Here is a 27,207-nt window from a genome sequence, read left to right as displayed (position 1 = left end):
GAGGTCAAAGCTCAGCAGTCTGGAGATGGGCTGCTTTTATTCGCCGCTAATGGCGTTTGTCAGTCTGTGAGTGAACAAAAGCAGCGAGAGAAGTGTTATGTCACGTTCTGTCTTCAGTCAGCGCTCAGTGTTTGTGTATTTATAACAGCCACTTCACCTCTGAACTCTGAGCTCAACAAACACTGCTCAGCTCACTAAGTTGGATGCGTGGACTGGACTTGACCTTTAACCTTCAATTCAGCACAGTGTGTGTTTGATAGTATTTCATTTAGGCATATGATGTGTGTAACTACTTAAATTCAGCCTGTAGAGCGTATTACGTTTTATAAACTAAGCATCTTCAGCAAAATCTAAATAAAAAAACCTCTTAAACTTTTCTGAATGCAAAAAAGGGTTAATTTTCTCTTAATACAATTCTATTATTAATTCATTTTTAATTATTAAAATTAACATCAACCTTTAAAATTAATAAATGTTACGCTATGATATAAGATTACAAAAGGATTATTTTTTTTAATTAATACACATTTAATAATTTTTTCAGTTATGTCAAAAAATGCATCACAAAGACTTGAAACCTAACACCTGGCTGCAACAAATTTGATAAATAATGATAAATGTGAAAGATGTAAGATATATATTTTGTGTGTGTACGTGTGTGTCTACAAACCAGTGTTAAATTGGTATCAATACACTTGTTTTAAATTAAAAATGCCTTATAATTTATTTTTATATTTTCTGTTTTCATTGTAATTTTTGTTAAAACTTTGCTGTTTGTCATTTTTAATTTAAATCTATTTTTTATCTTTATCTTTCAAGGTTTTAGTATTTTAGCACAATTTAGTATCAATACACTTTTTTTTTTTTTTAAATAAAAAATGCCTTAAAACTTTTTATATTTGCTGTTTTCATTGTCATTTGTGTTAACATTTTGCTGTTTGTCAGTTTTTTTATTTTAATTTTTAATTATTTTGTTTTTGATTTTTTATCTTTATCTTTCAGTTTTAATGTTTAGCACCATTTAGTATCGATACACTTTTTTAAAATTAAAAATGTCTTAATTTATTTTTATATTTTGTTTCATTTTAATTTGTTAATTTTGCTGTCTGTCATTTTTTATTTTATTATTATTTTTTCATTTTAATTATTTATCTTTATCTTTATCTTTCAGTTTTAATATTTTAGCACAATTTAATATCAATACACTTTTTAAAATTAAAAATGTCTTTATTTTTATATTTTGTTTCATTTTAATTTTTGTTAATTTTGCAGCTTGTCATTTTTAATTTTTTATTTTTTATTTTTTAATTTTTATCGTTATCTTTCAGTTTTAATATTTTAGTACAATTTAGTATCAATACACTTTTTTAAAATTAAAAAATGTCTTAAAATTTATTTTTATATTTTCGGTTTTATTTTAATTTTTGTTAAAATTTAGCTGTTTGTCATTTTTAAAAATTTTATTATTATTTTTTATTTTCATTTTTAATTATTTTTTTGTTTTTAATTTTTTGAATTAAGAAATATTTGAATTAAGCATTTTGTACCACTATTTTTTACATTACATATTTTCATTAATTTTTATCCCTGTTATAGTTAAGATAACAAAATTAGTATAATTTATTTTAAACGTTATATTAAATATTACGTTTAATCATTTTAAAATTTCCAGAAAAACATCACAAAGACCTAAAATCTAACACTAAATGTGCCAAACCATAAAAACTTTAATTTCATGTTTTCACATGTTCTTTTCTTTTTTTCTTAATTGAAACTTTAGAGTTTTTGGTTGATTTGGCTCTTCTATGTCAAAATGTTATGATTGCATTTGGTTTGTGGCATTCAATGCATTATGGCAAACTAAAAATAAAAACAATAATAATCACTGCATTTTTTTTTAAGTTCATATTTATATAACTTAAGTAATATGCAAAACTACATTAAAAAATTGCATTCAAAAAATTATGGCAAAAAGCAGCCCATATTATCATTTCTTTCTGTTGCCTGAAACTCAGTGTATTTTTGCAGACCAAAATGGAAAAAATCCATTAAATTTCTGTATTTAAATTCACTAACGCTCATGAAAACCAACATACCAAACAAAACCACAATGGAAGTCAGATCAATATTTAAAACTAAAAGCATTTCTCATCAGGAATGAACTTCTTCACCCACTGTGTGTGTGTTCGGTGTATTTTTATGCTTATTTGCTCATGTGGTCATCTTAGCAAAACACCAGCAAAATCTCTATCTGCCCACGTAGTGCACTTCAAATCCGTCACTCCACTTACATTGGTTTGCTGCCTTTCATTCCTCCATCAGGTCAGTGCAATCGCTCTGATCTCTCCTCATTAATTGATTGACAATTAATTGCTGCAAACAGCGTCAGTAATAACGCTAATGGAGGGATCGCGCTCCGCCATGCGAGTCTCGGCGCGGAATTAGCGCGCTAATCTAATCTGGGAAGGGAGCATGACAAACGTGTCATTAATGCCGCCTCTCCTGAGACGCGCGGACCGCGAGCAAATGACGATCACACCCGACACGCGCTCGCTCTCACCTGCCAAACCGGCGACCCCGTTCACACCTGGATCCAGAGCGGCCCGCGCTGAGAGCCAGAAGCACCTGAGGACGGCAATTAGAGGATTTACATCAGAATAATGATCTCGTACCACTGTCACTGAACACAAGCACCTCGTTTGATCAATCCTTACTTCTTAGCAACTTTGAGACGCCATTTCTGGTGTCAAAACAGCAACTGAGAAGCGACACCTTCGGTCTCTAGAAGACCTAAGATGAAGACTGGTATTTTCTGGATGTATAAACACTGTCAGTCAGTCCAGACAATGAAAACCTGTTTGGAAACAATTATTTAATCTGTTTGGTGCATTGGTTGTTTTGCTGATTGTCCTTACCTCATGACCTTAAGGCATAAGGAATAAGACACTGGTGACCACAAAAGCTTTATAAAAAATAAAATAAAATAAAATAAAATATTTCACTTAACTTAGTGCACTAAAATAACTGACAAAAATAAATACAACTTAGTAAAATTTTGTGATCTTAAAAATAAAATACAAATAATAATAAACAATAAAATACATAAATACAAATGAATTTTGTTGTTTAAAAATAAATAAATAAAAATAAATACATGCATTATTGCTTCTTAAACAATAAATAAAATTACATAAATGCATGCACAAATGAATTTTGTTGTTTAAAAATAAATAAATAAAAATAAATACATGCATTGATTGCTTTTTTAAAAAGAAGAAAAATACATGCGTGCATAAATTTAAAAAATAAAAATTCAATATAAAAGTGCATGCAGAATTGAATGGTTTGTTTAAAAATATATTTAAAAAAAATAACTGCATGCTGAAATAATATTTTTTCAATGTTTTATTAAAAAAAATAAATGCACAAATGAGTGGTCTGCTGCTTAAAAGAAAATGCATGCACAAATTTGTTGTTGTTTAAATTTTTGTTTTTAATTAAATTAAATGAAATTAAAAAATAAATTATTAAAACTAAAATAAAATTACATTTCGTCTAGGCAATATTTCTCAGTTTCACTTAACTTGGTGTACTAAAATAATACAAATGTAATCTTTAATATTTAAAAAATAAAAACTATATAAAATCTACAAATAATTTGTACAAATGAATTGTCTGCTTCTTAAACAATAAATAAAATGACAAATGCATGCACACATTTTTGTTGTTGTTTAAAAAAAATAAATTCAAAAAATAAACGCATGCACAAATGAATTGTTTGGGGTTTTTTTTTAAATGTAAAAAAAAAAAAAATGAAATAAAAATGACAAAACTGAAAACAAATGAAAACAGAAATATCACCTACCTAATAATACTTACCTAATAAAACTACTTCAAAATATGAATAAAAACTATAAAAGTATCTCAGTGATGCTGAAATAGCATTTCAACTAGGCAATATTTCTCATTTTCAAAAAAAATGAATAATTTTAAGTGCAATCTATTAAACTATTAAATCGTTTTTGTTATATTTGAACATTATAAACAAAAAGCCAAAAAAAAAAAAAAAAAAAGATTAAAAAACAGAAACAAAAAAAACATTCAAAATGTTAATTAAAAGTATAATAATATCTCAATTATACAACAAAGAGGCATAGGTTTTTAACATGATTGCTAATGAATAGTATCAGTATCAGGTGTTTTTACAGGAATAAAGAAAAAAAAATTCCTTTAATAACAGAATGGATTTAATTTTACTATAAAGCCGCTGCGAGACAGAGATGAGAGGGTAAAATACTCCAGGGGCCCGAGCCACGAGGGTCAACATACTAATCGCCGTCTCCCTGATGGAAATACATGTTCTTTATATCTAATACTTTAATGAATTTTTAATCATGTCATTTGTAATTAAATTAACAGGGATAATCGAGGCAGCGGAGCCAGTGAGAGAGAGAGAGACAGAGATTACAGGACATGAGATTATGTCGCAAGCTGTAAAATCAGCTCGTTTAGGACAGAAGCAGTCAAAGATTAACAATCTGCTTATTTAATGATGAAATCAAAAGGCCTGCTGTAACGGACAGTCAGAGACGCTATTAATGCATAATCTGCATAAGACTGAATTAAAACCCTATTTAATAAACTACTTACAAAGGCGAACATTTGATGTATTGTTGGTTTCCTCTGAGGCGTTGCAAGCGAACTGACAAAACCAAACCTGGGGAAAACCTAAAAAGCATATGTAGGTAGAAAGATTTAAATTTTTTATAATAAAATTGAACTGGAATACAGTAAGATGTGTCATCAGTCAGTCCAGACAATGAAAACCTGTTTGGAAACAATTATTTACGTAAGTTTTTGTTTTGCTGATTGTCCTCCCCTCTTTTTACAGGACTGTTGGCCTTTAAGGCATAAAGAATTTAAAATAAAATAAAATTAAATTAAATTAAATTAAAAATTATATTACATTAAATTAATTTTAAAAAAATTGAAGTAGATGGATTAAATTTTTTTTATAATAAAATAGAACTGGAATACAATAATATATAAATAAATAAATAAATATATTTGACAAAGCGATATTTAATATTATAATAAAATTACAATATTACAATAAAAACTAAGTTATTATAACTTATTTTTAATTAGCATTAAAACAAATAAATATAAAAATTATTTTTAAATAAACCTAAAATCTATTTATTAATAATTAATTATTTCAGCTTTTTTCTCAAATAATTTCAAAGCAAAATGTCTCTCTTATTTTTATTTATTTTAACCTAAAAATTGAAACGTCTTATTAATTTTTATCTAGTTTGTTTTACTATTTTTGCCATTTTTTGTTTATATAGTTTTTTTATTTTTAAAATTAATTAAATAATACATCAAGTGCATCAAGTTAAACTAAATGAAAATTAAAATTTATAAAAAAAATATACCAATCTATAATTCATTTTTTATTTGTAATTATAATTATATTTATCTATAATTCATTTTTAATTCATGTATACTATTTTCTTTAGTTTTTTATTCTAATTTTATTTATTTATTTATTTATTTATTTTTTTTAGAATATTCTCTAGCTACTATTACTAAATCTCTATAACCAGAAGTTTATATAGTTACACAACTAATTATCCAAATTATAGATATTTAAGATTTTATTATTAAACATATCAAACAATAACGTAAAATGAAAAATATCACTCAAAACAACTCAGTCTAACCTATAAATGTCTATAAAATCATAATACAGTTCCCTTTTGAATAATTTGTTTTAATTTATTTGTTTAATTTATTTAACTTTTATTTAACTTTGTTTTGGTTGTTCTGGCTGCATTTTGACAGTAGCAGGTCTGAACATTTGACCCCACAGATCTGTGACGGATCAGGATTATTGTGACCAATCCCCTGACCTCTGACCCAGAGCAGGTCATTTCCAAAACCCCGAACTCTCTAGAGGAAAACACTGTAATCACTGTAACCTCAATCAGAACTGAGAGCACAGATCACATTCAATAATTCAGAAAAAAACGAGTGTTTGCCAAACTCCTGGAAAGTTAGTGAGAGAGTGTGTGTATGTGTGTGTGTGTGTGTGTGTGTGTGTGTTGATCCGAGAGCTGCGGTGAGGATGTGCTGCTGTCCGCTCCAGTCTCTGCCAGATGAAATTAAGGCCCAATTATTGATAAATGAAGAGTACTTTTCACGGAAGCCGTGCCTGAAGATACACACTGCATCTGTCACATGGCAACACACACACACACACACACACAGCTCACTCAAGTGTGACATCGCATCCTGTGCATTCATCATGCATCTGTAGGAGATCAGTGTGTGTGTGCGTGTGTGTTATTCTAGTCTAATGTTAGTTGTTCTCATAATATTCCACTCTGTTCAATATCTGATCAGAAATAACCTCATCTGTGAATCGCTTCTTCATGTGGTCACATATAAAGTGGGTTTATTATATATTTCTTCTGTGGAAGAGTTGTTTAACGTAATATTCAGGCTGTTTTTATACGTGCAATGAAAGCAGACAGTGAAAAAGAAAGAACCACCAAAAACTCACCATAAAATATAAAAAATATTATGTGAGGAACAGACTCATATTTGAAGTAGGAATGAAACAGAATTTGCAATCTGCTTTACTACAGTTTTGATGCATTTCTGAGTCAAACAGCTTTTTGTGGAAGGAAAAAAATAATAATAATAATAATAATAAGTCTACATAAATTTTGTATTGTTTAAAAAAAACAAAATAAAAATAAATAAATGCATGCACAAAGGAATGGTTTGTTTAAAAATATTTAAAAAAAAAAATTGCATGCACAAATATTTTTTTGTTAATAAAAAATGTTAAAAATTAAATGCATGCACAAATGAACAGTTTGTTTAAAAAGATACTTAATTGCAAGAACAAATTTATTTTTTGTTTCATTTTTTTTTTTAATTAAGTGCATGCACAAACAAATGATTGGTTTCAAATATATCAAAAATAATTGCATGCACAAAATGTTTTTTTGTTTTTTAAAAATAAATGCATGCACAAACCAATGTTTTTTTCAATGATTTATATAAATGCTTGCACACATGAATGGTTTGTTTAAAAAGATATTTAAAAAATAATTGCATGGGCAAATGAATGTCTTTGTTTATAAAAAAAAAATGCATGCACAAATTAACAGTTTGCTTACAAATATATATTTTTTAAAAACTGCATGCACTTTTTTTGTTTATAAAAAAAATGTAAAAAATTAAATGCATGCACAAATGAACAGTTTGTTTAAAAAAATACTCAATTGCATGCACGTTTTATAACAATTGCATGCACAAACTAATGGTTTAAAAGATATTAAAAATAACTGCACGCACAAAATGTTTTGTGTTTACAAGAAAATAAATGCATGCACAAATAAATTATTCTTTTAAAAGTGTAATTAAATTTAAACAAATGCATGCACAAACCAATGTTTTTTCAATGATTAATTATATAAATGTCTCTACAAATGAATGGTCTGCTGGTTAAAAAAAAAAAACATGCATGCAACAAATTAATGCTTTGTTTTAAAAAAAACAATTAAATTTAAAAATAAATGCATTCACAAATTAATTTGTTTGTTTAAAAAATACAAATTAAATGAAACAAATAAAATACATGCATTAATAAACAACAATAAGACTGGTAATATGCATTATGGAAATAAATGAGGTAAATTTTGAATTTGAGCTTAATATCTTTCAAATTTTGAAAGAACTTTGCCATTTTTTCAGGTAACAGCTGCACAAATTCTCTCTTTACAGCACACAAACTCATTTCTGCATGAGCTGAACGACACCGAGACGTCCACAAACATCTCTCCTAAGAACTACTGCACCCACAATCCCTTGCAAAGCCCTGACACCTAACCTGCCCTTTAAAGCAGAACGCTGAGAGCGAAACACCTGTCAGACGGCCGCGGTAACGCCGCTCACACCCTCATCAGCGTGTTAATTGAATGTCAAAGGAGGCTGATGTCAGGGCAAATTCACAAAACAAAGATCAACTACCACATTTTATAAGTGTGAGCTACAGTAAAAGCTACTCATAAAAAGTATAAGAGCAGTGCATATATAAACAGATAACTTTACAATAAATACAGCCTCATTTGGTTGAAAAGCAGCAGAATTAATGATGCATGATACTGAAGAGTCGCTAGATTTAGTTAGTTCAGTGACATATATGCTTTCCACCCGCATCTATCCTGAGCCAATTTTTATCAGTTCATAATGACAGGAGGTAATTTAGCTGAGGATATCACATCACGGGAGAACTAGAACGGACTCTGTCGGACTCAAAGTGTAATTTGTGCGCTCTGGATGAGCCGCTATCAGAGGTGGAAAAGCGACACGGACACGCTGTCAGACGCCGATAAAAGCGTCAAACTGTTTCTGTAATCCAGAGTTCTGGATCCCACCAGGAAAGACGGTGAAAGACACTCGCTCAAACAGACCACCATTTATTCTGTCGTTCCTTCTTATTCGGTGACTGCTGTCTGTTTGCTTTATGATCTGGCCTTATTTTGAAGTTAAATATGAGACAGTTCAGAGCAGACAATCTCCAAAACATGACTAGCTCATATTTCACACTCTCTCATATTATTAAAAAAGTAAAAATGACAAAGTTGTACTAAAGTATATTACAAATATTGTTGGCTCTTTTGTTGTTCCTCTTTTGTAAGTAGCTTTGAATAAATCCATAAATGTTCAACTATTGTGAAAGTAGGAATAAATCTGTACCTTTCTTTACTACTGTTTATTTCTCATGTATTTGAGTTAAATAGTCATTGAGCAAGATCAAATTTAAGAAATGCATTAAAAATGCATGCACAAATTAATTGTTTCTTGTTTTAAAAATAAAATATAAAACTTACAATACATAATGTAAGACTGACACAGACTGTTTCTTATTTTAAAAAATGAAATAAATTAAATTAAAAATACATAATGCATACACAAATTAATTGTTTGTTTAAAAAATATAAATTCGATTCAAAAATGCATAATGCATGCACAAATTAATTGTGTTTTAAAAATATGAAAAATAAAATGTAAAAATGCGTAATGCATGCACAAGTTAATTGTTTCTTGTTTTAAAATTTTTTTAAAAAATAATAAATTCATAACGCACGCACAGATGAATCTCGTTTTAAAATGATAAAGAAATTAAAATGAAATTAAAAATACATAATGCGTGCACAAATTAATTGTTTAAAGAAATATGAAATAAAATTCAATAAAAAAGATACATAATGCATGCACAAATTAATTGTTTCTTGTTTTAAAAATATGAAATCAATTTAAATGAAAAACAATGCATACACAACTGTTTCTTATTCTAAAAATATAAAATATATATAAAGTAAAAAATATATAATGCATGCACATATGAATTGTTTCTTGTTTTAAAAATATGAAATCACATTAAATTAAAAATACAATGCATACGCAAACTTCCTTATTTAAGAAAAATTAAAAAATTAAATTTTCAAAAATTAATTTAAAAAAAGAAAGAAAATAAAATGCATAATGCATGCACCAATGAATTGATTTTTTTAAAATATGAAATAAAATGAAATGAAAAATACAATACATGCACAAATGAACTGTTTGTTTTAAAAATATATATAAAAAATAAAATTCAATTAAAAATGCATTATGCATGCACAAATGAATTGTTTCTTGTTTTAAAAACATGAAATAAATTAAAAACAATACATGCACAAATGAATTGCTTGTTCTTACAAAATTTAAAAACAATGCATGCACAAATTATTTGTTTGTTGTTAAAAATAAATACAAATCAAATAAAAAAAAATGCATGCACAGAAGAACTGTTCACAATAAGATTAGTATTTGCATAAGATTAAATATATAGCTTTAAAATCTTTGAAGTAAAATTTATTCTGGTGTTTTGTCTATTGCATAAATTTACTTGGATGTGATGCAAGCAAACAAACACAAACAAACAAACAAACCAGCCATACCTGAGCTCAAGATATTGTTGAGATCTCTTGTGAAACTCCAGAAGAAACATGTGATCTTCTCCTCAGGAGAAACATCAGAGAAGCTCTCATTGCTGTCTAGAAGAAACAAGAAAAAAATTTCAGCTCACTAAACTGAAAACCTAGCAGCAATGAATCTTGAGTCAAATCAAAGCCACAACCTGCAGCGAAGTTCAGTGAACATTTATAACCACATGAATTACTGAAAGAAAATTCAGGTTATACTTAAAGTCAAGCAGAAATGTTACATTTACAGTGAAAACAGTGGCAATGCAAAAGCAAGCTAAACTCAACTGCTTTGTGTAATTCACACACTCGTGCATGTTTCGGTGTTTAGCTGGAGAAGGTCTCACCAGGTTTCTAATAATAACCGCACGGCGATACGAATCTTAAGATAAATTAATAGACTATAATATTCCAGCTTGCATTAATAATCATTTGGAGGGTGTGGATGGGCATACAGAGGCAGTTTCCTGTAAATAGTCGGGTAATTATGTCTGCGAGGGAAAGGCTTGTTATCTGCCCACAGAGCCTGTGGCTGCTGCTTTGAAATATAGGCCTGCCACGAGCCAGCGTCACCAAAGCGCTGCTATTAGTCCTGATGAAAGAGCCAATGCAGTCGCTTCTGTTTACACTCACGCCGCCTGATCTGGGTTCAGTTTAATTAGACCAAACCACTTCTGGAGGAACGTGAGAAGTTTCAAGAGCTGGAATCCATCAATGATGCCACGAGAGCGTTACAGTGAAAGTTACATTTATTAGAAATCGTGATCAAAACATGCAAAACATCCACTAATTAAAACAGGTTGTTTATACAATAAAAACGACAGATCTTTTCTTCTGCACTTCAATGCACATTTGACTGTAACGGATTATCAAAATGAAAAAAATGAAGGGCGGGGACTTGGTTTTATGCATTAGTTGCTGATTGGCTGTTGAGATGTGGGCGTGGCATGATCCCGCAGAGGCGGGGCTGATCATGAGCTTGAAGGGCGGAGTTTAAGCAGGTGATATGATTGGATAAATCCTGCATATGTCAATAGGAAGAAGACTGGAAGGTCCAGTAATGAGATTTTTTTTAATAATGAAAAATGAATCTAGCCTGGATGAATTTCTAATAAGACCTACACTGAAACAGATCTGGTGTAGAAACTATTTCCTCTCATAAATTGCTAGTCAACTCAATTAATTAAATAGAAATTATCAATTTTTTTATTTTTTATATACTTGTCTAACGTATAGTTTCATTTAGAAAAATGTTATTGGATGAGCTTTAGTAAAACCAAAAAACAAATTCACATCATTATTTGAATTCTATAATAAAGCTGGCATGAAATGAAAATCCTATTTTTGTAAATACATACAGTATTTTACACTGTACATTTTCAGTTGAATTCAGTGTTATATGCTGTTTCTTTTCTGTTTTATTAGGGTTTATTATTTATTTATTTTCTTTTTTCAAAATATATGGGACAATCCTGCTATAAAGTAAATTTTTCTCATCTTAATACACTGATAAAATATTTTTAAAAAATGTTTTTTTTTTTTTTTTTACTTTAAGTCATATTAAAGTAGGTTTCTTTTATTTTAATTAAACGGAACAGAGGAATTTTAAATCATTACATATTTGAATTAAATATAGAAAGTAGAAATATGATGTGTTTGACAAGAAAATACAAATTTTGAAATTGTATTTTTACATTAAATAATCATTTTTAAGTGTATAATATGCATTTAGAAAATAGGTACTATGATTTAAAAAAAATGTTTTTAATATTTTCAGTACATTAAGACAAAAAAAAAAAAAACCTTTAACAGAATTGACCCATATACTTTGTTATAAAATATAATAAAACAAAAAAGAAAAGAAAAGAAAATGAAAAAGAAATGTACTTTATAATAGGCCTGTGTTTTGGAAAATTTATGATAAATATATACAAAAATATTTACCTGTATATTAAGAAAGAAATGTACTTGTTTGTATTTATTATTGTATTTATTATTATTATTATTTATAAATAAATAAAATTAAAAAAAATATTTTTTTAAATATATTTTACTAGTATATTAAGAAAATATACTTATAACAGGACTGACCAATATATATAATATTATATATAATGAATTTGTATTTATAAATAAATAAATAAATAAAATAAAAACAATGATTGTATTTATAACAGGGCTTTGTGAAAATGAGATGTATACATTATTTGAAAGCTGAATAAATAAGCTTTCCATTGATGTATGAAATATTTGTTATGATAGGACAATATTTGGCCAAGAAACTACTATTTGAAAATTTGGGTTCTGAGGGTGCAAAAAATAAATGAATAAATAAATAAAAAATTAAAAATATTAAGAAAACCCGCCTTTAAAGTTGTCCAAATTAAGTTCTTAGCAATGCATATTACTAATGAAAAATTAAGTTTTGATATATTTACAGTAGGAAATTTACATAATATCTTCATGAAACATGATCTTTACTTAATATCCTAATTAATTTTTAAAAGAAATATGATACTTCTAAAACATACAATGCATATTTGGCTATTGCTACAAATATACCCGGTTTTGTAGTCTAGGGTCACATTTTTTTTTTAAAAAAAGTTTTGTTTGTTTTTTTGGTAGCATATTAAGACCCAAACATTTACTTCTAATAGAACTGACCAATGCATTTTGGGAAAAAAAAGAAAAATCTCTTTCAGGCGCGACCCAAAGCCTGCAGTGTTAGTGTGACATTGGCCCTGATAATCCCTCAGCGTTCTGACGATCAGAACACAACGAACGCAGCGTTAATTAATCTCTGGATTTATTCTGAAGCTGCACGGCAACAAGCCTCATAAATCAGGAATGATTTTCCTGTCGCGTGGAGCAGCGGAGAGAGAGCCGTGCAGGTGTGTGTGTGTGTGAGGATGATGTATCGTAATACACGCTCAACTGTGATCCGACCATGTAACAAACATCAATCAAACAACATGTTCATTTCCACCTTCTTTATCAAAAACAAAGATGAGGAACGGGAGCACAAATCCCTGCGCACAGGGAAAAAGTTGGCTGCAATTCTTCAACTAAAACTTCTGAGCTGCAGAAATTTGAGGGCGGCACAAACACAAACTATGAATCTCCAGCCACGGTTACACATTTCAGAAGAATTAATAAATATTCGTTTTACTTTCAAGGAAGAAAAGGGAATCAGACTCCGAATCCATCAAAAAATTGCTCTAATTAGTTAAATGTTATAAACTGATTATTTACACAATGCCAAGAAAATGAGCAGGGGATTTATAAAGTGCTTCACTTTCATATTTTTAACAGAAAATGTTAATAAATGGTTTAGTTTTAGAGTGATATTTCTAATAAATTGACAGTTTTCAACTGACCCCATGTTCATTTATTTGAGATGAAAGAAACACAATTAAAACTTGCATTTTAAAAATAATAAGTTTAATATTTCATCATCAGTTTATTAAAATGCACTTTAAACTTTATAACAGGATTGACCCAAATATTCTCCTAAATAAAATATAAAGTATATAATATATATTTGCAAAATATACTTTTGCATAAATAAATAAATAAGATTTCTCCCAGTATATTAAGACAAAAATGTACGTAATAACATTTTTATAAAGATAAATCAAATAAATAAATAGATAAATAAATAAATAAATAACCAAAATGTTAATATTTTATCAGCATATTAAGACAACAAAATCTACTTTAAAGGATTAACCCACATAATTTGTATAAATTGTTTATTATTTTACCAGTATATGAAGACATGAAAATATACTTTATAACAGGACTGATGCTATATTTTGCCAAAAAAATAAATAAATACAATAAAATAATAATAAAATAAAATAAAATAATTTTCCTAGAATATTAAGATAAGAAAATGTACTTCATAACAAAATTGACCAATAGATATTTTATAAAAAATAAATAAAATAAAATGTTGTATCTTATCAGCATAAGACAATAAAATCTACTTAAAAGGATCAACCCATATATTTTGAAAAAATACATCATTTCATATGTTTTTAATATTTTAACATTGTAACATTATAATATTATAAAAGGATTATATTTTGTAAAATAAATAAATAAAATAAAATAAAATAAAATAAATAAATAGTTTTTAATAATTCTCCCAGTATATTAAGACAAGAAAATGTACTTGATAAAATTTACCAATATATTTTTTTTAATAAAAAAATAAAGGTTATTAATATTTTACCAGCATAAAGGCACTAAAATGTACTTTGAAACAAGAATCATCTATCTACATATAGTAATAAATAAATTAATGAATTAAAGTAATTAAGTTTGTAATAAGTTTAATATTTTACTAGTACATTAAGGCAAGAAAATTCACTTTATATAACTGAACTGACCAATATATTTTGTAAAATAAATAAATGAATACAATTTTATATATTAATTCATATAATATATATTAATTAATATTGACTAGAAAACCGTACTTCATAACAGGATTGACTCATTTATTACAAAAAAAAAAAAAAAAAAAAAAAAATTACATTAATACAGGGAAATGTAATTTATAATTACTATATTTGACTATATTTGGTCATTAGAGAATTGTTGTTAATTTTGATTCATGCTAATGTCTATTTATTTGTTTATTTAAACCGACTTCCGATGCCATTTCAGATGTAAAGCGCGGTAAATGAAGAACAGAGCTGACGAGATGCACTTTCTGCACAGAAATAAGTGTCGGTCATCCTGCGTCTGTTTAATATTCAGCGCGGCGCGGTACGTTTGCGTGAAGAGGCTCTCGTGTGGCGCGTGTGCCGGGCAGCATCTGCACTGCTCCTCTGCCACCGTCAAGAGCTCTTCTCCACTTCCCTTATTAGTGCGCTGCTTTGTAGTGCGCACTGCTTCACGCCACACGCCATTATGAGCTTTCTTTGATCCCGGCCTGCTTTCATCGTTAAGGGTGTCCACATAAGAGCCGTTACGAGACGTGCCGATCTCCTCCTCAGTTCACATCTATTAAACGAACCCACATCGTTCAGACCGATTCTGTCAAACTGCCCGAGATGTTTGTCAACTCATTTCTGAAGCAGAGCCGAGTGAACGTATATGAGGCCGGGAAGAGCAGGCGGCGAATTACAAGATAAAATATTAGGAAACACAACACACTTAAGGGGGAAGTTGTCACAATGGAACCTACAGCCTACTAGACTGTTTTACAAGTTTTTCCCATGTGACAACTAGCCCCGGTCTCACTATAACACAGGGTTTTCCAAACTGGAGTTAAATTAAATTAAATTAAAATAAAAAAATAATAATAAAAAAAGAAGATATTTACTAAAAAAAATATTAATGAAACTCAAAAAAATTGTAATTTATTTATATTAATTTATAATTTATTTTAACAATTAAAATAAAACAATCTAAACAAAATGCTACGAAGTTAATAAAATGCTAATAATTAAAATCAAATTAAAAATTAAAACAAGTAATATTAAAATAAAATAATATAAAAAGTTGAGAAACTTATAAAAATACAAATTGAATTAAATAAAACTGAAATAATTTAAAAATCTAAATAAAACAAAGTTAATTAAAAGCTAATAATGTTAATGTAAAAAACTAAAATAAAATAAATAAAACAATAAAATGATAAAATCTAATTAATTGAAATAGTGTCAAAACAAAAACAAATTCTGATTTAATTTTTACATGAACTTTTTCTTGTTAGCATTAAAACAAAAATTATAAAAATAAAATAAAATAAAAAATTAATTAAAAGCTAATTAATAATCAATGTAAAAAACTAAAATAATTTTAAAAATCAATTGTAAAAACTAGAACCGACATTAAAAAAAAAGTAAACATTTAAAAAGTTAATGTAAAACGTAAATCATAATGTAAACAATAAAACAAATAACATTAAAATAAAAGAGTGAGCAAAACAAAACATTAAAATAAGTTGATGAGAAGCTCATAGTTAGATAATGTAAAAAACTAAAATAATTTAAAAAATAATCCAAAAACACTTAATAAAAAGTTAATTAAGAGCTAATAAACAATCATAAAAATCTAAAAAACTAAAATAAAAATAATAATAATCCAAATAAAACACTAAAAATACAATCTAATTAACAGTGTAAAAATTAAAACAAATAATTTTTAAATAAAACCCAAACAATAAAACACAAAGCAAATGAAAAGATAATTAAATTGAAAACGTAAAAAAGTAAAAATTTAAAAAATAAAATAAAATAAAGAAAATAATAAAATACTAAAACATTAACAAAAGAAGCTAATGAATAATAAAATCATTGTATGATGTATAGTGTAATAGTTAAAACAGATCATTTAAAATAAAAACAAGGCCTAATAAAACACTTATTAAAAAAAAAAGTAAACAATTTTACGTGTTAACCTGCACATCGTATGATTATAAATCAGAGAACAGTGAACATGTAAATGTGCTGTTAAATTACAGAAAAATTAACCTAAAATCCCAAGGGTTTTTCAAGTGAACAGATCAAAGCAGAAAGAGAGAGTTGTTCTGTACAGAAGGACGGTTTGTAAATGAGTGGCAGGTGTGTTGCAGTGTTGGGGTCGGGAAGGAACACACCTGCAGGTCAAAGGTCACGCTCCAGCTGACCCCGAAGCTCTCAGTCTGTATTTATAGCCACGCTGACAGGAGAGAAACACGGATCATCTCAAAAACACGCCAACTTCTGCTACCTGCTGTAAAAAGTGACACATATGAATTAAAAGAAGTCATTTTCACCCTCGTTAAAAGGTTTTGCACATGAAACACATTCTTGTGAGGATTATTATTTTTATCAGCATTAATTAAGCATCATTACTAACCTACGAGCAGCTCAATCTTCTCTCTCTTTCTGTGTTATCTTGCGTTTCTTGGATTCTTATCGCTCATGAATAAAACATGACTTCGGAAGAAAAGCAGAAAGTAGTGATTGTTGTTATCGGAGAAGACTAACGGCCCCTGACAGGCGTAGAAACGCGCGGCGGTTCAGGATCTGTGCTCTCGGTCTCTGTCTCGCCGCTGGGCCGCAGGGAAGGAAATCACTACCTATAAAATCAATCAGCTTTAAAGCTGTAACATGTCTGTGTGTCGCACCGCAGGTCAACGCAGTCCACAGCGCCTGGGAGGAAGAAAAAAAACACTTAGGAAACAAGTAAAAGTGATACAAATATATGAGAAACTTAGAGAGTGATATACATAGGACTTTTATATTTATGTAAAATTTCATAATGTAATATTGTGTGTGTGTGTGATATACATAAATTCATAAATACATATTTAGTTTTAAGATTTAAAAAAAAACAAAACAAAAAAAAACAATTTACATTGCCAATACACAGACTATTTATTTTATACAAATTTATTATAAACAAAAATACTCAATGTAGTTTACACACTACAACATGGTATTACAGCAAGTATTTCCCAAATGGTTTGTAATTTTTAATTTGTACATTGATAATTAAAATCAATGTACAAACTAAAGTAATTAAACTAAAAACGATCACATAATAATCAAATAATGAAATGCTATTATTGAAATAATTGTAAAAATAATATTAAAATAAAAATCAAATAAAATATTTTAAAACATTGATGAGAAGCTCAATTAAATTATACAAATGTAAAAGTTTGTCATTAAATCAAAATGTAAATATAAATAAATAAATACAATTTAAATGTAAATAAATTAAAAAGTCAATATAAATAAATAATTAAATAAAAATAAATAATTAAAAATAATTGAAATAAAAAAGTTAAGAAATTCATAATTAAATAATAAATATGTAAAAATTGAAACCATTTCAAAACAAAAACAACTATAATAAAAAACTAAAAAAAAAAGTTAAATAAAATGCTAATAATTAAATCAAAAATGTGAAAAAAATGCAAATAAATACTATTAAAATAAAAAAAGTTGATGAGAAGCCCATTAATAAATTATAAAAAATACAAAAATGTAAACCATTTAAAAAAAAAAAAAAATCCACAATAAAGCACAAAAAAAGTTTCTGAAATGCTTATAATTAAATAAAAAATGTTTACAAATCTAAATAAATATAAAAAAAAAAATAAAATAATCAAAACAAAACATTAAAAACAAGTTGGCAAGAAGCTCATAATTAAATCATAAAAAAATAAAATTTAAAAATAAAATTTAAAAAAAAAAAAAATCTAAAAAAAAAAAAACTCAACAAATAAACACTAAAAAAAACAACTTTAAAGAAATTAAAGTAAAATAATATTAAAATAAAAAACATTTATGATTTAATTAAGTTAACTTATTTAAATTGTTAAAAAGTTAACATTCAAACATTATAATATTAAAACAATGTATAAACAAATGCACACGTAAAAATAAAAATGTATTCTAACATTTTTTTAAATATATATTAACATTAAACTGTTAAAACAACATATAAACACTGAATGCAGTAAATAAACTATATACACAATTTAATTAAAAAAAAATAGATACTTTATTATTTTTCTTAATTATATAAATTATATACATTTCTAATTATATATACACACACACCCACACACAGATAATGTTTAAATATATGTAAAAATTCAGTAACTTTTAGTCACTTATTTCCTCTTTTTTTTTTTTTTTTTTTTTAACAATTATACAAGTAGTCACCACCCTAGATTTTGTTTTGTGTTTCATTTAGGGAAGGGTCCATCTTTACGTTTACATATCTGAAAGATACTTATCTAAAGTGATTATTTAAAGTGACATGTTTGATTCAACGTATTCAACTTTAGTCAGTTTATGGATTTGATAGGAATTGAACCCATGACCTTGGTGATGCTCTACCGTCTGAGTTACAGAAACACTGGTATAATCACAAAAAACAGATAGATTATACCATAAAAACAGACCGATATCTAAAAACCTGATTCAAATAATGCTGCAGCATGAACCACAATCATAAAAAAATGAAAACAGACAAGAACTCCACTGTTCTCAAGTTCTGGTGTAAAAACTCAGATCCCATACAAACGCCTGGACGCGTGTTTCTCAGCGGACGTTGATTTGGCGGCACACGTAAGCTCACACATTACACAGCGTCACGTCGCTAGAGCAATTTAGCACTAAGATCTGCTAGCACTGCCAAAACTGCTCCGCTGCCATCTTCACTTCCACATCTTTCTCTCTCTGTGTGTTTCGCTGGAGGTAAAAACAGCCGCTCTTAGCACCCTGTCAGATTCAGGCTAAACGCTACGCTAAAGAACTCACTGCGCGCACACACACACACACACACACACACTCTTTCGCAGGTGTTTGAGAGTGAGAGGAGATCATATGATCTGTCAGTGTGTTTCTCGCTCCTCCTTTTCTCTCCAAATACCACTTTTTCTCCATCACAGAGACGTTATAGTGAATGTAATTATTACACCTGCTACTGAAAACACTTTCAGAAACAAGTGTTATTGTTTTTTTTAAGTAAACAGTTTATCAAATTAACATTTTGTCATCATTTACTCACACTCATGTTGCTCCAAAACCGTATGCGGTTCTTTATCTGTGGAAAACAAAGAGCAAATCTTAATCATTAAAACAACAGTTCAGTAAAATATTAGAATTTGCTCACCAATGGATCCTCTGCAGTGAATGGGTGCCGTCAGAATGAGTCTAAACAGCTGATAAAAACACGACAATAATCCACACCACTCCAGTCCATCAATTAACTTGAGAAGTGTAATCTTGAGAAGACAAAAGCTGCATGTTTGTAAGAAACAAACCCATCATGAAGGCATTTTTAACATCAAACCAATGTTTCTGGCTAAAATTTGAGTCCTACAGATGCTGTAAAATTCAATTTCAAGGATTTTTAAGCACTACTTTTTTTGATTTTCTACTGTTTAAGAAAAAAGAAACCAGAAAAAAGGTTTGCAAACCCAATTCAATGCTCCAATCTGAATCAAATGACTCACAATATGCGTTCTGAAGTCCCGATCTGAATCAAATGATTCGCAAACCTGCTCCGACGTCCTGATCTAAATAAAACGATTCACGATGAGCTCTCCAAAGACAGGCCCGTAGCCAGCCTAGCGGAAGGGGGGGTTCTTTTTTTCCAAAAAGTGGACCTTTTCAGTTCCCACTCATTTTGTATTTAACTATGAGGTTCAAATACTTTATTTTGTTGACTACTCATGCACCAATTTGTGCTGTATTATTATGTGTGCTGGTATTTTAATAAGCATGATTTTTTTGATTCACCAAAAATATTTACTACAATGATGTCAAACTGCTTACCAAGATATCGCCAAATACCTAAAGCAATAAGTAATTTAATTAAATGAATGACATTTTTAATGCAATAAAATCACAGATTCTTTGTACTGACACATATCCAAATGTTGGGTGGATGTGTGTCCCTCTAGGGGGGTCTGGGGGCATGCCCCCCCAGGAGAAAATTTTAAAGTGAAATTCATTAATTTGGTGTACTTTAAGAACTCAAAAGTAAGAGCTCTAACCCATGTTCATTGTACAAACTGATCAAACAAAAAAGTTGATGACAGTCTGAAAAATCATTTCTAGAACTGCCCCTGGTGAGAATATACTGTGTTCTTCCTTGACCCATGCTACACCCTTCCACTGAGTTTTCTGAGCCCCCATTCTGGGCCCCTTTCAACCTCTGAGTCTTTCCTCCTATATATATATATATATATATATATATATATATATATATATATATATATTTTTTTTTTTTTTTTAAGACCTGCAGAAATAGAATTAATATGGAAATAGCATGTTGTCTAAGATAATGTTCATTATCAAAAACAGTAACATCTGTTACAATTGTAACAACCTTATTTAAAAAAAAAAAAAAACTTTATTATGAACAGGACAAATCAGGAAGGACAGGAAGTGATATGGGCGACGGGATCGGGAAAGGTCCCCGAGTCGGTCTCGAACACGGGAAGCCCGGAGCGCGCTGCCCACAAGGCCATCGGCGCCGACAACAAGCTTATTTTGTATATTGAAATTATTAATAATAATTATTCACCTCAATACCATGGTATAAAAATGAACTACATGGATTGTATTTGTATTAAGAACGGTGGTCTTGCACAAACGCTATTAATCACAAAATACGGTAATTCTATTCCATTACTCCTTTAATAGATTTACATTTTAAATGATTAAATGATTCTGACTATGGTTGCGCACAGTGTTTCTGCTGTTTGTCAGCGCTGTTTCATCTGTTTAAATCGCCATGTCATTGTGTTCTTCACCGAATTAAAGCGCTTCACTCTGGATCTCACAGCGCTGTTTAGTGATCGCGAGTAAACTCATCTGCTCTAGTAAACTTGTGCTCCGCTGCTGTTTGAACTGTGATCCGAGCGGACGAACGGTCCGTGTGGCGCTTCAAACGACTAGCACATTTAATCCATAACGCTATTTTTGTCTTTCCGTCCTCTTGAAATTATAATTAAGACTTTTCTTATACTTATTAAGGTATTTAAAACTTATGGCTTTAAAAGTGCGTTGTTATTTAAAAGAACACTTGTTTATTTAAAAAAAAAAAAAAAAAATTCCGGACCTTTGACTGGATGGGGTGGGTCGTTCGAACCACCCGAACCCCCCCTGGCTACGGGCCTGAAAGATCTGAATAATGATTCACGAACCATCATTTTAGATAAGGAATCAGAGCACTGATCGCGAATCATTTCGCAAACTGAATGATTCGCGATCAGTGCTCTGATTCCTTATCTAAAATGCCCGCTCCGAAACTACGATGTGAATCAAATGACTTGCGATCTGTGCTCCAAAGTTCAAATCTGAATCAAGAGAATCGCGAACCTGCTCCAATGTTCCGATCTAAATAAAACGATTCGCGATGAGCGCCCCAAAGTCCCGATCTGAACAATGATTCGCGAACCATCATTTCAGTTAAGGAATCGGAGCACGGGTCGCGAATGATTCAGTTCACGAAATGATTCGGGAACCCGCTCCAAAGATCTGTTTTAATTCAAATGATTCGCTATATGCGCTCTAAAGTCCCGATTTGAATCAAAAGATTCGCTATATGCGCTCTAAAGTCCCGATTTGAATCAAATGATTCGCGATCTGCGATTTGAAGTCCCGATGATTCGCGAACCATCATTTCAGTTAAGGAATCGGAGCACGGGTCGCGAATAATTCAGTTCACAAAATGATTCGCGAACCCGCTCCAAAGTTCTGTTTTAATTCAAATGATTCGCTATATGTGCTCTAAAGTCCTGATTTGCGGTATTCCAATCTAAATCAAATGATTCACGATTTGAAGTCCGATATAAATAATGACTCGCGAACCATCATTCAGTTAAGGAATCGGAGCACAGGTCGCGAATGATTCCGTTCACGAAATGATTCGCCAACCCGCTCCAAAGATCTGTTTTAATTCAAACGATTCGCTATATGCGCTCTAAAGTCCCGATTTGAATCAAATGATTCGCAATACGCGATGTTCCATTTCAGTTAAGGAATCGGAGCACGGGTCGCGAATGATTCAGTTCACGAAATGATTCGCGAACCCGCTCCAAAGATCTGTTTTAATTCAAATGATTCGCTATATGCGCTCTAAAGTCCCGATTTGAATCAAATGATTCGCAATACGCGATTTGAAGTCCCGATATAAATAATGATTCGCGAACCATCATCAGGAACCGGAGCACCGTTCGCGAATGATTCGCGATATGCGATGTTCCAATTTAAATCAAATGATTTGCGATCCGCGATTTGAACTCCCGATCTGAATCAAATGATTCATGATCAGTTTGAAGCGCTTCAAAACAACGCTGATTCGGAGTTCCGAAAATCTCCGTTTCACCCATCACTACGTGCTATTTAAAATCATTACGAGCTATGTCGAAATTCGAAACTGAATGGCTTTCAATTTGATCTGATTTTTGCTAGTGAATCACTTGAACTGAATGATCGAAGTCACGAGTTCGAATCAAACAAAGAGATTCCCGCGTAAATGACTCACTCAAATGAATCGGTTTGTTTGTTTCTCTGTTTTCGCGTCTATTATTAAATACACTAAACAAGTATGATGTTTAGGCTACAAATAAAATCTCAATATTTCCACTCCAAAGATAACTTCCAAAACATCTACGAACATACTCACGTGAGCTAACTAATGAAAACACTCCATTAATATGACCGCTCAAAATACATGTTAGATGGAAACGTTGTGCATTATGATCGAGTTTGTAGCTTAATTCACTATATATATACAAATAGTTTTAGCACCGCGGTTCAATTAGTGACAGTTTAATAGAAAATCTGTTAAAAGCATCCAGTCACCTCATATCACTTAAGTCAGTGTTTAATTTATAAGTATATATTTAGCAATATATATTTGAGAAGTGATTTTTGTATTTGCATAAGTCTATTATGGCACTGTGTCAGAGATGAATTATAACCGGTGAAGCTTTGTAATGTTAAAGCAGGGCTAAAAAATAAACACTTATTTTATAGATGCATTGTCTTTCAATAATTCAAGCACTTTTCAAGTACCTCTTCAGAAATATTGCAATTATTTTCAAGGGTTCTCTAGGACTTAAATGTCAAAAAGTCAAATTCAAGTAGTTCAAGCCCTTTAAGCACATTGTACAAACCCTCTCTATCCATATTAATGCTTCCTCCAGTGAAAAAGTGGTCTGAATCAAGAGAGAAATCTGCACAGATCTAACACCATTTACAAGCCAAAACAGCTCTAAACAAATACGTGGCTAGATTTTGATGTGAGAGACAAAAGATGTTTTTTTATTTGTGGATTATTGTGATGTTTTTATCAGCTGTTTGGACTCTCATTCTGACGGCACCCATTCACTGCAGAGGATCCACTGGTGAACAAGTGATGAAATGACACATTTCTCCAAATCTGATGAAGAAACAAACTCATCCTAATCGCAGATGGCCTAAGGATAAGCACATTTTTGGGTAAACTATTCCTTTAAGTCATTGTTTTGAGAACTCTGTCAAAATTCTATGAAGTAACAGATAAAGTAAAGCCAAAATACTTTGATTTGATTTGTCATTTCATCACTTGTTCACCAATGGATCCTCTTTAGTGAATGGGTGCCGTCTGAATGACAGTCCAAACAACTGATAAAAACATCACAATAATCCACAAGTAATTTGCACCACTCCAGTCCATCAGTTCACATCTTGAGATGTTTTTTTAAACTACCATACGAGTCCATAATCCATAACAACATTCCCTCCATTGAAAAAGTGGTCTGGTCTGAATCAGGAGAGAAATCTGCACAGATCAAGCACCGTTTAAACAGTCCAAAACAGCTCTAAACCAATATGTGGCTGGATTTTGATGTGTGAGACAAAAGGAGATGGACTTTTTACTTGTGGATTGTGATGTTTTCATCAGCTGTTTGGACTCTCATTCTGATGGCACCCATTCACTGCAGAGGATCCATTGGTGAACAAGTGACGGAATGACACATTTCTCCAAATCTGATGAAGAAACAAACTCGTTCTTATCTCTCATGGCCTAAGGATGAGCACATTTTTGGGTAAACTATTCCTTTAATTTATTGTTATTTTTTAGAATTTTGCTCACCAATGGATTCTCTGCAGTGAATGGGTGCCGTCAGAATGAGAGTCCAAACAGCTGATTAAAACATCACAATAATCCACACCATTCCAGTCCATCAATTAACATTGAGAAGTTTTTTTTAAACTACAATACGAGTCCATAATCCATAACATTTCCTCTATTGAAAAAGTGTTCTGGTCTGAATCAAGAGAGAAATCTGCACAGAGTTGCACTTGTTTACAAGCCAAAACAGTCCAAAGCAGCTCTAAACAAATATGTGTCTAGATTTTGATGTGAGAGACACCAGGAGATGGACTTTTTCACCAGAGAAAGCGTTATTATGGACTATTTTAGTAACGGTTTGGAGTGAAAACATCTTGGAGTTGTTTTTTTTTTTTTTGTCTTGAAGATGTTAACTGATGGACTGGAGTGATGTGAACTACTTATGGATTGTTTTTATCAGCTGTTTGGACTTTAATTCTGACGGCACCCATTCACTGCAGAGGATCCATTGGTGAACAAGTGATGGAATGACACATTTCTCCAAATCTGATGAAGAAACAAACTCATCCTAATCGCAGATGGCCGAAGGATAAGCACATTTTTGGATAAACTATTCCTTTAAGTCATTGTTTTGAGAACTTTGTCAAAATTCTATGAAGTAACAGACAAAGTAAAGCCAAAATATTTTGATTTGATTTGTCATTTCATCACTTGCTCACCAATGGATCCTCTGCAATGAATGGGTGCCGTCAGAATGAGAGTCCAAACAGTTGATTAAAACATCACAATAATCCACAAGTAATCCACACCACTCCAGTCCATCAGTTCACATCTCTTAAACTACAATAAGAGTCCATAATCCATAATAACATTTTCTCCTTTAAAAAAAGTGTTCTGGTCTGAATCAGGAGAGAAATCTGCACAGATCAAACACTGTTTAGTCAAAACGGCTCTAAACAAATATGTGGCTGGATTTTGATGTGAGAGACAACAGGAGATGGACTTTTTTACTATTACTGTGATGTTATTATCAGCTGTTTGGACTCTAATTCTGACGGCACCCATTCACTGCAGAGGATCCATTGGTGAGAAAGTGATGGAATGAAACATTTCTCCAAATCTGCTGAGGGGAAAACTCATCTACATCTTGGATGGACTGAGGGTGAGAACATTTTCAGCTAATGTTCATTTTTTTTTAGGTGAACTAGTCCTTTAAACATCATTTAACATGATATCAGTGCGATAAAATTACTTACTGACCTTTGTCGATGCCTTGAAAAACATCCAACACATTACAAGCAAAGATTGACTTGTAGGAACGGGTCGGTGAATTTATCCACCTAAAAAAGTGTCTCACAAAAGAAAATTTACAGCTCAAATAAATCTGTATGATATAAGTACTTCTGTTTAAAAAGCTTCTGCTTCAATGACTTCGCTTGTATGTGCATTTGAGGACACAATTTATGCTTGTTTTTTACAAACTCAGTGACATTAGTTTTATTTTTTGTATTGCACTGGTTTCTTTAATCAATCAGTACTGAACATTTGAAATCCCAGATCTGTAGGAGAGCTTGTTCAGTTGTTAGACACACATGTTGAGCAGTAAAGCGTGAGACGTTTGGCTTTTCTGATCATCAGAGACGTGTGTGTGTGTGTGTTCGGAGGTCTGATAATTGGGACCCATCTGATAAAGCGCTCAATCGCCTCTTACAGCGTCTGCATCTGAGCAGAAAAGAACAGCTCAATTGGTTTCATTAGAAGACACACAATACACTAATAACAGTTACAAGATACCAAATCCATCCGCTAATTAGAGCGAGACGATTGATATATGAGGACAAGGTTGTTTTTTGATCCTCTGACAAACGTGAGTCTGTGTGGAGCATCTCGGTAATTGTCGGAGGGGGAGGCGGCGATGACGTCGGCTGTAATTACTCTCAAATTATTCACGCAATCAGCCGAACGCACGAAATGAAGTTTGGACCCCACGCGCTGCTAGAGAAGTGGCCACACACATATTAATAAAGAGCAGAAAGACACAGATGGAAGAATGATGGCGGTAAACAAGCCTTCAAACTGGAAGTCTACCAATAAAATGACAAATCATAATCGTGGTGTCACATTTATGGAAGAGGAAAGAAGAGAAACATTGGGTTATACACGAACACACAGAGCGAGAATAATCAGTAAAACGTGGTGAACAACTCAAATGAGTCCTTGTTTTTTTGTTATTTGATTTGATTTGATTTGATGTTATATTATATTATATATATATATATATATATATATATATATATATATATATATATATAGCAACACACACATATATATATATATATATATATATATATATATATATATATATATATATATATATAGTTGTTTTTTTTTTTTTTTTTAAATGGTGGTGGAAAATGATTACCATTAATACATTCACTTTTAAAATTAAGAAATTAAAATTATGGTAAACACAAAAAATATTTTTAATACATAAATGTGTGCATGTAAGATTTAAAATGATATTTAAAAATGTTTTTATGATACACAGTACATAATACATTCAAATGTGTCA

General features: G+C 30.3%; 1 long non-coding RNA gene across 1 annotated transcript; it reads right to left on the bottom strand.

Moving 5' to 3' along the window:
• Window positions 1-10,020: 10,020 nt before the first annotated feature.
• Window positions 10,021-19,646, bottom strand: LOC127152339 (uncharacterized). Its single transcript, XR_007825068.1, has 4 exons — window positions 19,572-19,646; window positions 16,902-17,197; window positions 16,660-16,775; window positions 10,021-10,118 (listed from the first exon to the last, which is right to left on the bottom strand). It is a non-coding gene; the product is annotated as an uncharacterized LOC127152339 (long non-coding RNA).
• Between the last annotated feature and the right edge of the window lie 7,561 nt (window positions 19,647-27,207).

This window comes from Labeo rohita, chromosome 21 (assembly GCF_022985175.1).
Source record: "Labeo rohita strain BAU-BD-2019 chromosome 21, IGBB_LRoh.1.0, whole genome shotgun sequence".
NCBI lineage: Eukaryota > Metazoa > Chordata > Actinopteri > Cypriniformes > Cyprinidae > Labeo > Labeo rohita.
This window is presented reverse-complemented; position numbering and strand designations above follow the sequence as displayed.